A 12,971-nucleotide genomic window follows, 5' to 3' on the forward strand; every position below is an offset into this window, starting at 1 on the left:
GGCACTCACACTGCCAGGGTCCTGGCCACCGGTCCGGAGGGCTCTGCATTTTAATTTAATTTTAAATGAAGTTTCTTAAACATTTTAAAAACCTTATTTACTTTACATACAACAATAGTTTAGTTATATATTATAGACTTATAGAAAGACCTTCTAAAAATGTTCAAATGTATTACTGGCACGCGAAACCTTAAATTAGAGTGAATAAATGAAGACTCGGCACACCACTTCTGAAAGGTTGCTGATCCCTGCTCTAGCAGAAGCCATAAGGATGGAGATTTTTTGAACCCATCCATTTTTCTCTCTTGCCTGAGCAAAGGTTGTTTTTAGATAATGCCTCTTGCAATGTATGCATGGAACTAGCCTCTGAGTGGGGGCAACTTTTCTTATAAAGTTGAAGAGGGAAAGAAACGCGTATATGTATATATTACACGCTGTCTCTCAGCTTTTCCATGACAGTGTAATAGTCTGTTAGACCTCATTCCATCATGCAAGGTGCCCTTTATTCATATCTAAAAGGTTAAGAATAGTCAGCTAGTTGAATGACCCGATTGGCAGAATAAATTTCATGTAGGTTTGTAGAGACCTTCTTCCAATACAAGACTGACATTTTGAGGACTACAAGCTTTGGTGAAGTCTGAGATTACTGATAACTGTGTCATTCTCTCCTCTGGGGAAAAGAAGTTTAATTGGAAAAAGGGCTGCCGGATGTACTGTGAGGTAACAGCGCTGGAGATCACCTTGAATATGGGTATGTGCTACCCTGTTTCCCCGAAAATAAGACAGTGTCTTATATTAATTTTTGCTCCCAAAGATGCGCTAGGTCTTATTTTCAGGGGATGTCTTATTTTTCAGAAATGAAAAATGCCTTATTATCGGTGGATGCCTTATTATCGGGGAGGTCTTATTATCGGGGGGATGCCTTATATTACAACGAGAGGCAAAACTGTAAGTAGGCCTTATTTTCGGAGGATGTCTTATTTTCGGGGAAACAGGGTATGTCAAAATGCCTCAAATTATTCACGAAGGGAAGGGTCGCTCAGGAATCTCTTCTTGCGCATGGGGGAAATGTGATATAAAATACCAAATCCCCTTTTTTGTGCCTGGTGTTAAAATCATTTCCCAGAAGGTGTGGAGCTGGGAGAGAGGAGAGATTGGAACTGAATAGATTCAGTGTTGGTAACTTGCTACCAAGAATTTCTAGGTAGGGCCTGTACTAGATCTGCCCAGAACGAAACAGGTGTGGTCTGACGTCCCATTAATGTAAATGTAGCATTAATGGGTGGCAGGAGCCAGCAAGTCTGGTAGAGATTCTGCAGCAAAAGAGGCAAAGAACTGAAAGCGGAGTTAATGTGTCTGATGCATTGATGAATAAAATAGAAATTAGGTGGGGCTATAAGTCCTATGTCATGATGCTCATGTTGTTGTTCTGCCTGCTCACTGTTCCTATGAAGCCACTGTGAGATAAGATGCAGATCTATCGATCACTACACCTGTTCATGCATCAGTGCCTCACAAATGTATTAAATTGTGCATTAATACATGAAGATCTCTACCTCCTCATTCCCCCTCCTCCCCCAACCCTATCATTGTTTAGAGCAGTGGTTCCCAAACTTTAACAACCTGTGAACCCCTTTCACTAAAATGTCAAGTCTCACGAACCCCTTCCTTAAAAATGAATATATCCAGGGATTTTCTCCTTTACCTGAGTATAAATTATAAAAGTAGTGATCTTGGAAATATAAAATTTGTTTTTATGACATGCTTATTACACACTATTATTAATTATTATTCATCATTACAGTATTTTATTACATTATGAAAACAGCAACACTCTTCCAAGATCTCACTTTCCTTTCGTAGCTTGTATCATTTTGAATAAGCCTGTTATAAGACAAGGCTCCTATGTTTCATCAAGGAGTATCAGATGTGAAACAGCATGAAGGTATTTAAGAAGACAACTTGAAGAGTTCCTCCTCCACAAGCATTCAGGTCTTGAGCAGTCCAGGCAAACAACGCATGTTACAACAAAGCTTAAACTTATTGTTTTTAAAATTATTATGAAGAACACTAGCTGCCTATTTAATTTTAAAAACAGCAAAAAATAGCCACTTCCCTTTCCATTTCTTATAAGGAGTCTTGAAGTTTAAATCTCAGTGTGATAGATATGCTTGCTTTGATCTGCTTAGTTCTTGGAAGTCCAGGGGCTTTGGGCTGCTGGTCCTATGGGGGTCCCTATGGACAGCTCTGTCTGCCATTAGGGATTTTTTTCCCGCGAACCCCCTGTAACATTTTGTGAACCCCAGTTTGGGAACCACTGGTTTAGAGGGATATATTTTTAACACTGGTGGTTTGGTATGTGAATTTGGTGAGGCTACTGAGGGGAAGCTAGAACAGTTGAGAACCTGGCTTCTGCAGAAAGTGGTGTTAGCAATTCAGTAAGTGACACTTCCTCAGAGTTATGCTGTGGTATTACACTGTTGCAGGTGCTGTTTTTCAAATACGGTATAAAATTGAAGGCCTGACCATTTACAGTCACAAGATTCAAAGGTACGTTTTGTAAGAGGATATGTGTTAATTCTGGTATCACCAGATTCTAGTTTAGGTAATCACATTATACCCAACTAAATTTCAACTGGAGTCAGAGATGAAAGTAAGCTAGTACGGTCTGGTACAGTGTACCAGTCCGGACCAGCTTTCCCAGGCTGGCGATTGCAGTGGCCGGAGCCCCGGGCCTTTTAAATCGCCTCCTGAGCCCTGCTGCCGGAGCCCTGGGGTAGAAGCGGCAGGGCTCCGTTGGCCATTTAAAGGGCCCAGAGCTCCGCTGCAGTAGCAGCGGCCAGAACCCCGGGCCCTTTAAATCGCCCCTGAGATCCGGGGCTCCCAGACGCCTCTGCAGCTGGTTGCTCTGGGGGTGATTTAAAGGCCCCAGGGCTCCCAGCCGCAGCTGGAGCCCTGGGACCTTTAAATCTTGATTTAAGGGCCCCGCCTCTGCTCAGGACTCCGGTGTACTGGTAAGTCCTTTAACTTACTTTCACCCCTGACTGGAGTAGAATGTTTAGCTACAGGTGCCTGAGAAATACATATCCAAAGGTAAAAAGCAACAGAGGGTCCTGTGGCACCTTTGAGACTAACAGAAGTACTGGGAGCATAAGCTTTCGTGGGTAAGAACCTCACTTCTTCAGATGCAAGTAATGGAAATCTCCAGAGGCAGGTATATATCAGTGTGGAGATAACGAGGTTAGTTCAATCAGGGAGGGTGAGGTGCTCTGCTAGCAGTTGAGGTGTGAACACCAAGGGAGGAGAAACTGTTTCTGTAGTTGGATAGCCATTCACAGTCTTTGTTTAATCCTGATCTGATGGTGTCAAATTTGCAAATGAACTGGAGCTCAGCAGTTTCTCTTTGGAGTCTGGTCCTGAAGTTTTTTTGCTGTAAGATGGCTACCTTTACATCTGCTATTGTGTGGCCAGGGAGGTTGAAGTGTTCTCCTACAGGTTTTTGTATATTGCCATTCCTGATATCTGACTTGTGTCCATTTATCCTCTTGCATAGTGACTGTCCAGTTTGGCCAATGTACATAGCAGAGGGGCATTGCTGGCATATGATGGCATATATAACATTGGTGGACGTGCAGGTGAATGAGCCGGTGATGTTGTAGCTGATCTGGTTAGGTCCAGTGATGGTGTTGCTGGTGTAGATATGTGGGCAGAGTTGGCATCGAGGTTTGTTGCATGGGTTGGTTCCTGAGTTAGAGTTGTTATGGTGCGGTGCGTGGTTGCTGGTGAGAATATGCTTAAGGTTGGCAGGTTGTCTGTGGGCAAGGACTGGCCTGCCTCCCAAGGTCTGTGAAAGTGAGGGATCATTGTCCAGGATGGGTTGGAGAGGTTTAAGCTGAGGACTGTAGGTGATGGCCAGTGGAGTACTGTTGGTTTCTCTTCTGGGCCTGTCTTGTAGCAGGAGGCTTCTGGGTACACGTCTGGCTCTGTTGATTTGTTTCTTTATTTCCTTGTGTGGGTATCGTAGTTTTGAGAATGCTTGGTGAAGATCTTGTAGGTGTTGGTCTCTGTCTGACCAACGTCCACCAATGTTATATATGCCATCATATGCCAGCAATGCCTGACCAACATCCACCAATGTTATATATGCCATCATATGCCAGTAATGGAAATCTGGAGATTTCCATTACTTGCATCTGAAGAAGTGAGGTTCTTACCCACGAAAGCTTATGCTCCCAGTACTTCTGTTAGTCTCAAAGGTGCCACAGGACCCTCTGTTGCTTTTTACAGATTCAGACTAACACGGCTACCCCTCTGATACATATCCAAAGGTATTCTCATTCTGTGCCAAACCGTTGTGTAGCGTTGCTGCTCACAATTAAACAACGAATGCCTTTCACTGCAAAGGTGGCTTCATTTCAGTGCTGGATGACAAGAGCTGTGTGCAGAGCATAATTTTATAAAGGGCTTTCAGCTTCCTGTGAGAGGAAAAAAAGGGCTTCCATATTGCTAAATGCAAGTCTGTAATCAAGAAGAAAATAATGATATAAGATCATTAGCAAATCACAGTAAATTTTCTAATAGGAAGACAAAATATACTGTCTAAAAAAATTAGTGAGGCAAGGGGGAGGAGGTCATATCTTTTATTGGACCAACTTCTGTTGGTCAAGCTTTTGAGTTACACAGAGCTCTTCTTCAGGTCCTGAAAAGCTCAACATAATTGATGTATTTAATATTAATTGTTAATAAGCATGAATTCAGTACAAATATTAAATGCATTCTCCTTTGTTAGAAACAATAAAAGATTCTGACTGATTTAATCCTCAATTCGTGTAGACTGCTTTAAAATAGTGTCCCCCCAGGTTATTTCTGTGAGGAATACATAGCTTCTGAATTTTTAATATTTGAAAAGCCTACAGTAAACAGGCTTCACATTTACAGCCGCATAGTACAGTATATGGAACACTGGTAGCGCTATCGCATTAGGCAGTTTCCTGCAAAAATGGAATTTTTCTTTGCCACAGAATCATAGTTCTACAGATGAGCAAGCCAGTCCCGAGACAGCCCCTTGTCAAACAGTGGGATTCGTTTGCAAATGTTTTAGGAATCTATTTAAATGCACCATGGATCCTAAAGACCAAGGGCCGGATTCTCATCTCACTCCCACTAGAGTTAAATTCCATTAGCTTCAGTTGAGTTGCTCCTTAATTGTATCCAAATCAGAGCCTGAATTTGTGTGATTCGCCAAAGGCTGGTACAAAAAATCAGGCCAGAAAGTCAGCTCCTACTTTCTCTACTTGTGTCTGTGCCTTTTGGCTTCACTACTAAAAAGTAGGGGGGACGGGATGGGGATGCACAGGTGGGAGTTGCTAGCTTGCTATAAAATCCTAGTGGCGATAAGGCCCTGTAGTTTTACTGTGAGGTAGCTAAGCAAAGTCAACCAATGGGTGGGAGTACAGTGCTGATCTGGCCTAGCCACTCCAAGTAAAAGTACAGGGCCTTATCTCCACTAGGGTTTTACAGCAGATTAGCTAAAGTACCCTTAGTTACACTGCTCTAAAAACACACCATTTTTGGCATTGAAGATAAAACCTAAGAAGGTGTTTGTTGCACCAGAACAAAAGATGGTGAAGATTTTTAAAGCAGCTGCATTCTTCCTTCAATATACATTTGAAGTAGAGCATATCCAAGAAACATGTAGTGTAGTAATTAATACAATTGGTAGCCCATTCCCTGGCTCGTTGTTAATACTGCTGAGGGAAAGTGAGCTGAAATCAAGACAAACTGTTTTCTCATGATCAGTGTGTGGATGCTCATGAAAAGAGACAGTAGTAGTAGTGGGTCTTGTCTACACTACACACTCCTGATGCGCTTATCACCGGAGCATCTAGGCGCTATTGTACAGACAGGAGAAGAGGGGGGGAGGGGTATGCTGCTATGGAAGTCTCTCTACAGGAGCTGTGCAAAAATAAGGATTCTCCTCTTCTATCTCCCCGCCCCCAATAAAAACTTGCTTGAAAAATATCCCCATTCCATTTCAGATAATTTTGCGCCCCCCAATGTTTTGCTTTTCTATTAAATTTTGGGACACATATTGGTCCATGTGACCACTTGGCTTCAAAATATCCTGCTTGATGAAATTTGAACAGGCGTTCAAGTGGGCTAGTGGCATTTACCCTTGTGACAAAGAGCAGATGAGTGGGAGAAAAACTCCTTTGTACAAACACACATGGCTTTTTTGATAGAGGAGTGGGGGAAGGCAAAGAGAATTTCCCCTAGAGAACAGCCATAATGGGTCAAACCAAAGGTCCATCTAGACCAGTATCCTGTCTTCCGACAGTGGCCAATGCCAGGTGCTTCATAGGGAATGAATAGAACACGTAATCGTCAAGTGATCCATCCCCTGTCGCCCATTTCCAGCTCCTGGCAAACAGAGGCTAGGGACACCATCCCTGCCCATCCTGGCTAATAGCTAGGACAAAGTGATAGTATGTCAACTGCTTTGGGATACTTTGCCTTGGAGGAGCTACAGGGACTTGCACTATTAGTGTGAAATGCACAGACTATAGGAGAAGGTTAGTCAAGCAAAGGGCCTATGGCCTTGATCCTGCACCAGCATCTGCTGGAGGCAGTTCCTGGGCACAGTTCCACTGAACTCCATGGGGTTCTGGGTGACTGCCAGTACAGATGCTAACAGCTGAACACTCGTGCAGTGTGGTCTGCAAACAGACCTCTGGCCTTGGCCTATCCCAGTGTTTTTTACATGTGCTGAAGGTGAAATCTCTGTATTGCACACAGTCAGCCATAGTAATGAAGACCAGCAAATAAGCGAGGCTTCCCCACAGGGGGGTGCCACGGAGGTTTAAGCAGGTTTCTGTGACAGATAGAAAACATATAATGGGTAATATTATAGCAAGGGGAACCGAAAGGGAAAATATGGCTCTCTCATCTCCCACAAGATTTTTGTACATAAAGGAGCAGCCAGAGTGGTGTTCAGCTACCGGGAGATGTACACTGAGTAACCGCCTGATCGTATTGCTGTGATCATTGTCATTCCTCGCACACCCCGAGTATGGATTATTTCACTCTGTCATGCAAATACAACTGTAGGCTCTTCAGGGCAGAGACTGGGAGCCAGGTTCTCAGCTGGTATAAACCAGCCTAGCTTCATTGCACCAGCTGAGAATCTGGCCCTGTGTCTTTATATTTGTCCGGTAAAGTGTCTAGCTATATAAATAGTAACTATTACTAATATAGTTAATCTTGTACTTTGTGTTTATCCAGTGGGGCCCTGGGGCCTCTCGGTGCTACACAGTCTACATAAATTATAATATGCACCAAGCGATGGGATGAGGTGGGGTGGTTTTGGATTTACAGCCTATAGGACCAGGGAGTACTGAAGGATCCTGAAATCTTACTGTCTGACATACTCCTATCTACCCAATACACAAGCTTTAAATGAGCTAGGGGGGAGTTCAAGCTCCTGAAGATCTTGGGAGTTTCTTTCCTATGGAGCTTAGGAACTCAAAAGGCAGCTCCCAATTTAATAAATACCCGATTAGCCCACCCGAATTAGTGCTCTTCAAGCAGCCCAAACAATTGGAATCTCTCTATATTTGATACTTTCTCAGTTTCCCCTCTCGGTTCCCAGGCTGCAATAATATACTCTCATTTCCCTTTTAACTAATCCGTTCTTTGCTTAGAGACTACAAGAGCAATAAGATAAAAAAATAGCATTGCCATAGCAAAATTAAGGAGCACAACACAAACCAATGTCCCTGCAGCAAAACATATGCAGGAAACCAGCTTCTACGCTAATATCTGTGCAGTGTTCTGAAGATGCAAAGCACTATGGAAGGGTGGAACATTCGATTTGTTGGCATTTATACAGATTTGTTTTCTCTTTCATCACCTTGCTACACTCTATCAAGTTGCTGCAAAAATCACTCCCATATCACTAAGGGGGGGGTCATACATTTCAGAGTCTCCCATTTTGGATCCTGTAACACATGGATGATGCAAGACACAGTCCAATATGGTCCTGATTTTTATTTTGTTTTGTTTTAATTTTAGATTAACTAACTCATTCCTGATCATTAATTTCTTCAATGTCAGGCAAATTGGCAAACTATTACAATAGTGCCGAATCATTTAGACACTTTTAGTTTGCTATTGCTTTTAACTCTTTCCCACTCTTGATATCTCACCGTCTGTCAGCAATTTCAACACACCAGCCTCATGCAGGCTGGCTCTAGGAGATCCACAATCCTGCCAGGCAACATAGTTTTTGCATGATTACTTACACCTTAAATTGTCCATGAATAAGAGGTAGTGAATAGTAAACTTGCAGATCTCGCCAGGAGGCTTCCATTGTTCATCTGCACGTAAAGATTTCTGGGGACCATGTGGAGGTTTCAGATAGTGCAGAATGCAATGCAACTGACTGCATTTTGAATTGGTTGGGATAGCATAAGTAGACAAGCCTATGCTCCGTACTCTGCACTGATATCTGAGTGCAGTTCAAGGTGTTGGTTATCAGCTAAGTGACCTGAGACATTCACCTCTCCCCTTATACCTTGTCATGACAGTTGCAATCAGCTGGAATGCTCCTGCTGTTTGTCACCAGGGTTGAAACCCTGGGAATGGGCAAAGGGTATTCTCAGGCAGGCAGAGAGAGATGCATCCTGGAGGTGAATGTCTGGCTGAGAGGATGGTGTCACCAGGAAGGCTTCAACTTCCTTGACCATGGCATGCTGTTCTGGGAAGAAGGACTGCTAAGCAGAGATGGGATCCACCTATCGAGGAAGGGGAAGAGCATATTTGGATTCAGACTGGCTAACCTAGTATCTAAAATTAGGAATATGGACTATGTAACAGTTACAACTGGGTGTGTATTGGGAAGACACCCACCAGACAATAGGCCATCAGATTTGATGGGCCATCAGGAAGGAACAACAAGACCATGAAGACGTTAATCTCTCTCCCTCCTGAGAGGCATCCGGGGATGTAACTGTGACACTACTAGGTCAGGTGGTCTTGTCACCTGATACTAAATATTATCTGGGACTTCTTGTAACTCTCCACTGAAAGGGAAGGGGGGGGTCAAGTTTGGGAAACAGGATTCCCACCTTATGTAAATCTTATATAAGGGTGGGGAGGAAGGCAAACAAGGCTCCTCCTCTCCCTGGCCTGTCTGCCCAAGAAGAAAGACTGCTAAAGCCACTTGAAGGGAAGGCAAGAGAGGAGTCCAGACTGAGACAGTCCAGTCTGAAAAGAAATATAACTGGGACTGTAAACCACAGAAACTTTGCAACCTGCCTAAAATAACATTTAGGGTAAGAAATTATATTTTGTAACCTGATTCTTAAGTATATTGAGTTTAGCTTGCGTATTTTGTTTTATTTGCTCAATAATCTGATTTGTTCTGTCTGTTATCTCTTATATTCACTTAAAATTCACTTTTTGTAGTTAATAAACGTATTTCTTGTTTATAATTGTGATGGTGCACCCCATAAGGCTTTATGGAAATATGCTTAGGAATGTATAGATATGACTATACATAACTGGAATATGTTTTATGGTACATATGCCATGTGACATATCTCTGTAAAGGTTATGATCTACTGAATCTATTCATCCTATTTGTATGCATGCATCATTTTTGTATTCAAAGTTATGAATATTAGCTGTGAACTGGCTTGATTTTTATGTAGCCTTTGTAACGCATTTGGTCAGTTTCTTGAGAAAGGAATGTGCAAATAAAGTGCCCAATCAAGAAGCACTTAAAGGACAATGGATCTTGGGAGGCTCCAATCCGCATAAGAAGTCTACATGAGGACGTTCAAGGTAGCAGGTAACCAATGACCTTTCAAGGTCCCTTCCAGTTCTATGAGATAGGTATATCTCCATATATTATTATAATGGCTGCTGCCTCTAAAAACTGAGTCATGCATGGACATGTGACTTGCCCATGTGACTCCAAAACTCCATCTTGGAGCTGGACTTTGCATAGGAGAGAGGAGGGGGTCTCCACCCACAAGAGAAAGTCTACTTAAACCCCTGGGAGACCCCTCCATTTTGTCTTCAGCTGGCTAAAGAGAGAGCCTCTCCATCCCCCAGGATACCTAAAAGAAACTGGAACAAAGGACAGTAACTACAGGGGCTGTGAGTGATTGTTGGACCCAGACTAGAAGGAGACTAGTCTGTAAAAGGAAGCTTACTGGAATTCCTCTAAGGGTGAGGTTTTTATCTGTACTCAGTTTTCTTACTGTATTAGACTCAGACTTGTGTGTTTTATTTTATTTTACTTGGTAATGCACTTTGTTCTGTCTGTTATTCCTTGGAACCACTTAAATCCTACTTTCTGTATTTAATAAAATCACTTTTTACTTATTAATTAACCCAGAGTATGCATTAATACCTGGGGGGGAGGGCAAACAGCTGTGCATATCTCTCTATCAGTGTTATAGAGGGCGAACAATTTATGAGTTTATCCTGTATAAGCTTTATACGGGGTAAAATGGATTTATTTGGGGTTTGGACCCCACTGGGAGTCGGGCATCTGAGTGTTAAAGACAGGAACACTTCTCAAGTTGTTTTCAGCTAAGTCTGCAGCTTTGGGGCACGTGGTTCAGACCCTGGGTCTGTGTTGGAGCAGACTGGTGTGTCTGGCTCAACAAGACAGGGTGCTGGAGTCCCAGGCGGGCAGCGAAAGCAGGGGCAGAAGTAGTCTTGGCACATCAGTTGGCAGTTCCCAAGGGGGGGTTTCTGTGATCCAACCCGTCAGAATAATATAACCCTGTTTGTATAATTCACAATTGTGGGGGAGGGGGAAGAAGAGGTGGTGCATACCTTTCTCCACATTGAGGGAGAAGGCAGATTTCATAATATACCTTTGAGTCTGCACTCCCAGGGAGGTGGATATCTGAGTACTGGGGAAAAGTCCCTTAAGCTGAGCCTTCCCAGAACTGATCTCAGTGTCTGTTTTGTTCTGCAGTTGGGTTGTGGCCCTGCCTATGTGTGTGCTGGAGGAGGCTTAATAGCTTAACTCAGCAAAACAGGTTAAAAGGGTGCCCAGGCTAGCATAACAGACAGGCTCAGTGGTATCTCAGCACATCAGGTGACATCCTAAGGGGGGCAACCCATCACAGTGCTAAATGACTTTTTTGCTTCAGTTTTCACCAAAAGTTTAGTAGCAATTGGACTTTTAACATAGTGAAGGCCAGTGAAAATGAGGTAGGATCAGAGGCTAAAATAGGGAAAGAACAAGTTAACAATTACTTAGACAAGGTAGGTGTTTTCAAGTCACCAGGGCCTGGACAAATACATCCGAGAATACTTAAGGAGCTGACTGAGTAGATATCTGAGCCATTAAAAATTATCTTTAAAAAGTCATGGAAGATGGGTGAGATTCCAGAAGAGTGGAAAAGGGCAAATATAGTGCCCATCTATAAAAAGGGGAATAAGGACAACTCGGGGAATTACAGACCAGTCAACTTAACTTCTTACGTGGAAAGATAATGGAGCAAATAATTAAGCAACCAATTTGCAGACACCTAGAAGATAATAAGGTGATAAGTAACAGTCAGCATCGATTTGTCAAGATCAAACCAACCTAATAGCTTTCTTTGACAGGATAACAAGCCTTGTGGATGGGTGAAAGTGGTAGATGTGGTATATCTTGACTTTAGTAAGGCTTTTGATACTGTCTCACATGGCCTTCTCATAAACAAACTTGGGAAATACAACCTAGATGGAGCTACTATAAGGTGGCTGCATAACTGGGTGGAAAAACATTCCCAGAGAGTAGTTATCAGTGGTTCACGGTCAAGCTGGAAGGGCAGATCAAGTGGGGTCCCATAGGGATTGGTTCTGGGTCCGGTTCTGTTCAAAATCTTCATCGATGATTTACATAATGGTATAGAGAGTACACTTTTAAAGTTTGTGGACGATATCAAGCTGGGAGGGGTTGCAAGTACTGTGGAGGATAGGATTAAAATTCTAAATGATCTGGACAAACTGGAGACATGGTCTGAAGTAAATAGGAAGAAATCCAATAAGGACAAAAGCAAAGTACTCCACTCAGGAACAATCAGTTGCACACATATGCAAGAACCAAGACTGTCCCAGAAACAAACGGATCTGGAGGTCCTAGTGGATCACTGCTAAATATGCGTGAACAGTGTATCACTGTTGCAAAAAAAGCGAACATCATTCTGGGATGTATTAGCAGGAGTGTTGTAAGCAAGACTATAACAGGGTTCAAAAAAAGAACTAGATACATTCATGGAGGATAGGTCCATCAATGGCTACTAGTCAGGATGGGCAGGGATGGTGTCCCAAGCCTGTGTTTGCCAGAAGCTGGGAATGGGCGACCAGGAATGGATCACTTGATGATTATCTGCTGTTCATTCCCTCTGGCATTGGCCACTGTCGGAAGACAGGATACTGGGCTAGATGGACCTTTGGTCTGACCCAGTATGGCCATTCTTATGTTCTTAAGACACAAGAAGTAATTCTTCTACTGTACTCAGCACTGATAAGGCCTCAACTGGAGTATTGTGTCCAGTTCTGGGCACCGCATTTCAGAAAAGATGTGGATAAATTGGAGAAAGTCCCAGAGAGGAGAAACAAAAATGATTAAAGTTCTAGAAAACATGACCTGTGAGGAAAAATTTAAAAAATTGGATTTATTTAGTCTGGAGAAGAGAAGATTGAGTGGGGGACATGATAACAGTTTTCAAGTACATAAAAGGCTGTTACAAGGAGGAGGGAGAAAAATTGTTCTCCTAGCCTCTGAGGCTAGGACAAGGAGCAATGGACTTAAACTGCAGCAAGGGCAGTTTAGGTTGGCCATTAGGAAAATCTTCCTGTCAGGGTGGTTAAGCATTGGAATAAATTGCCTCGGGAGGTGTGAAATCTCCATCATTGGAGATTTTTAAAAGCATGTTGGACAAACACTTGTCAGGGATGGT

The sequence above is a fragment of the Trachemys scripta genome, chromosome 3, assembly GCF_013100865.1.
Source record: "Trachemys scripta elegans isolate TJP31775 chromosome 3, CAS_Tse_1.0, whole genome shotgun sequence".
NCBI lineage: Eukaryota > Metazoa > Chordata > Testudines > Emydidae > Trachemys > Trachemys scripta.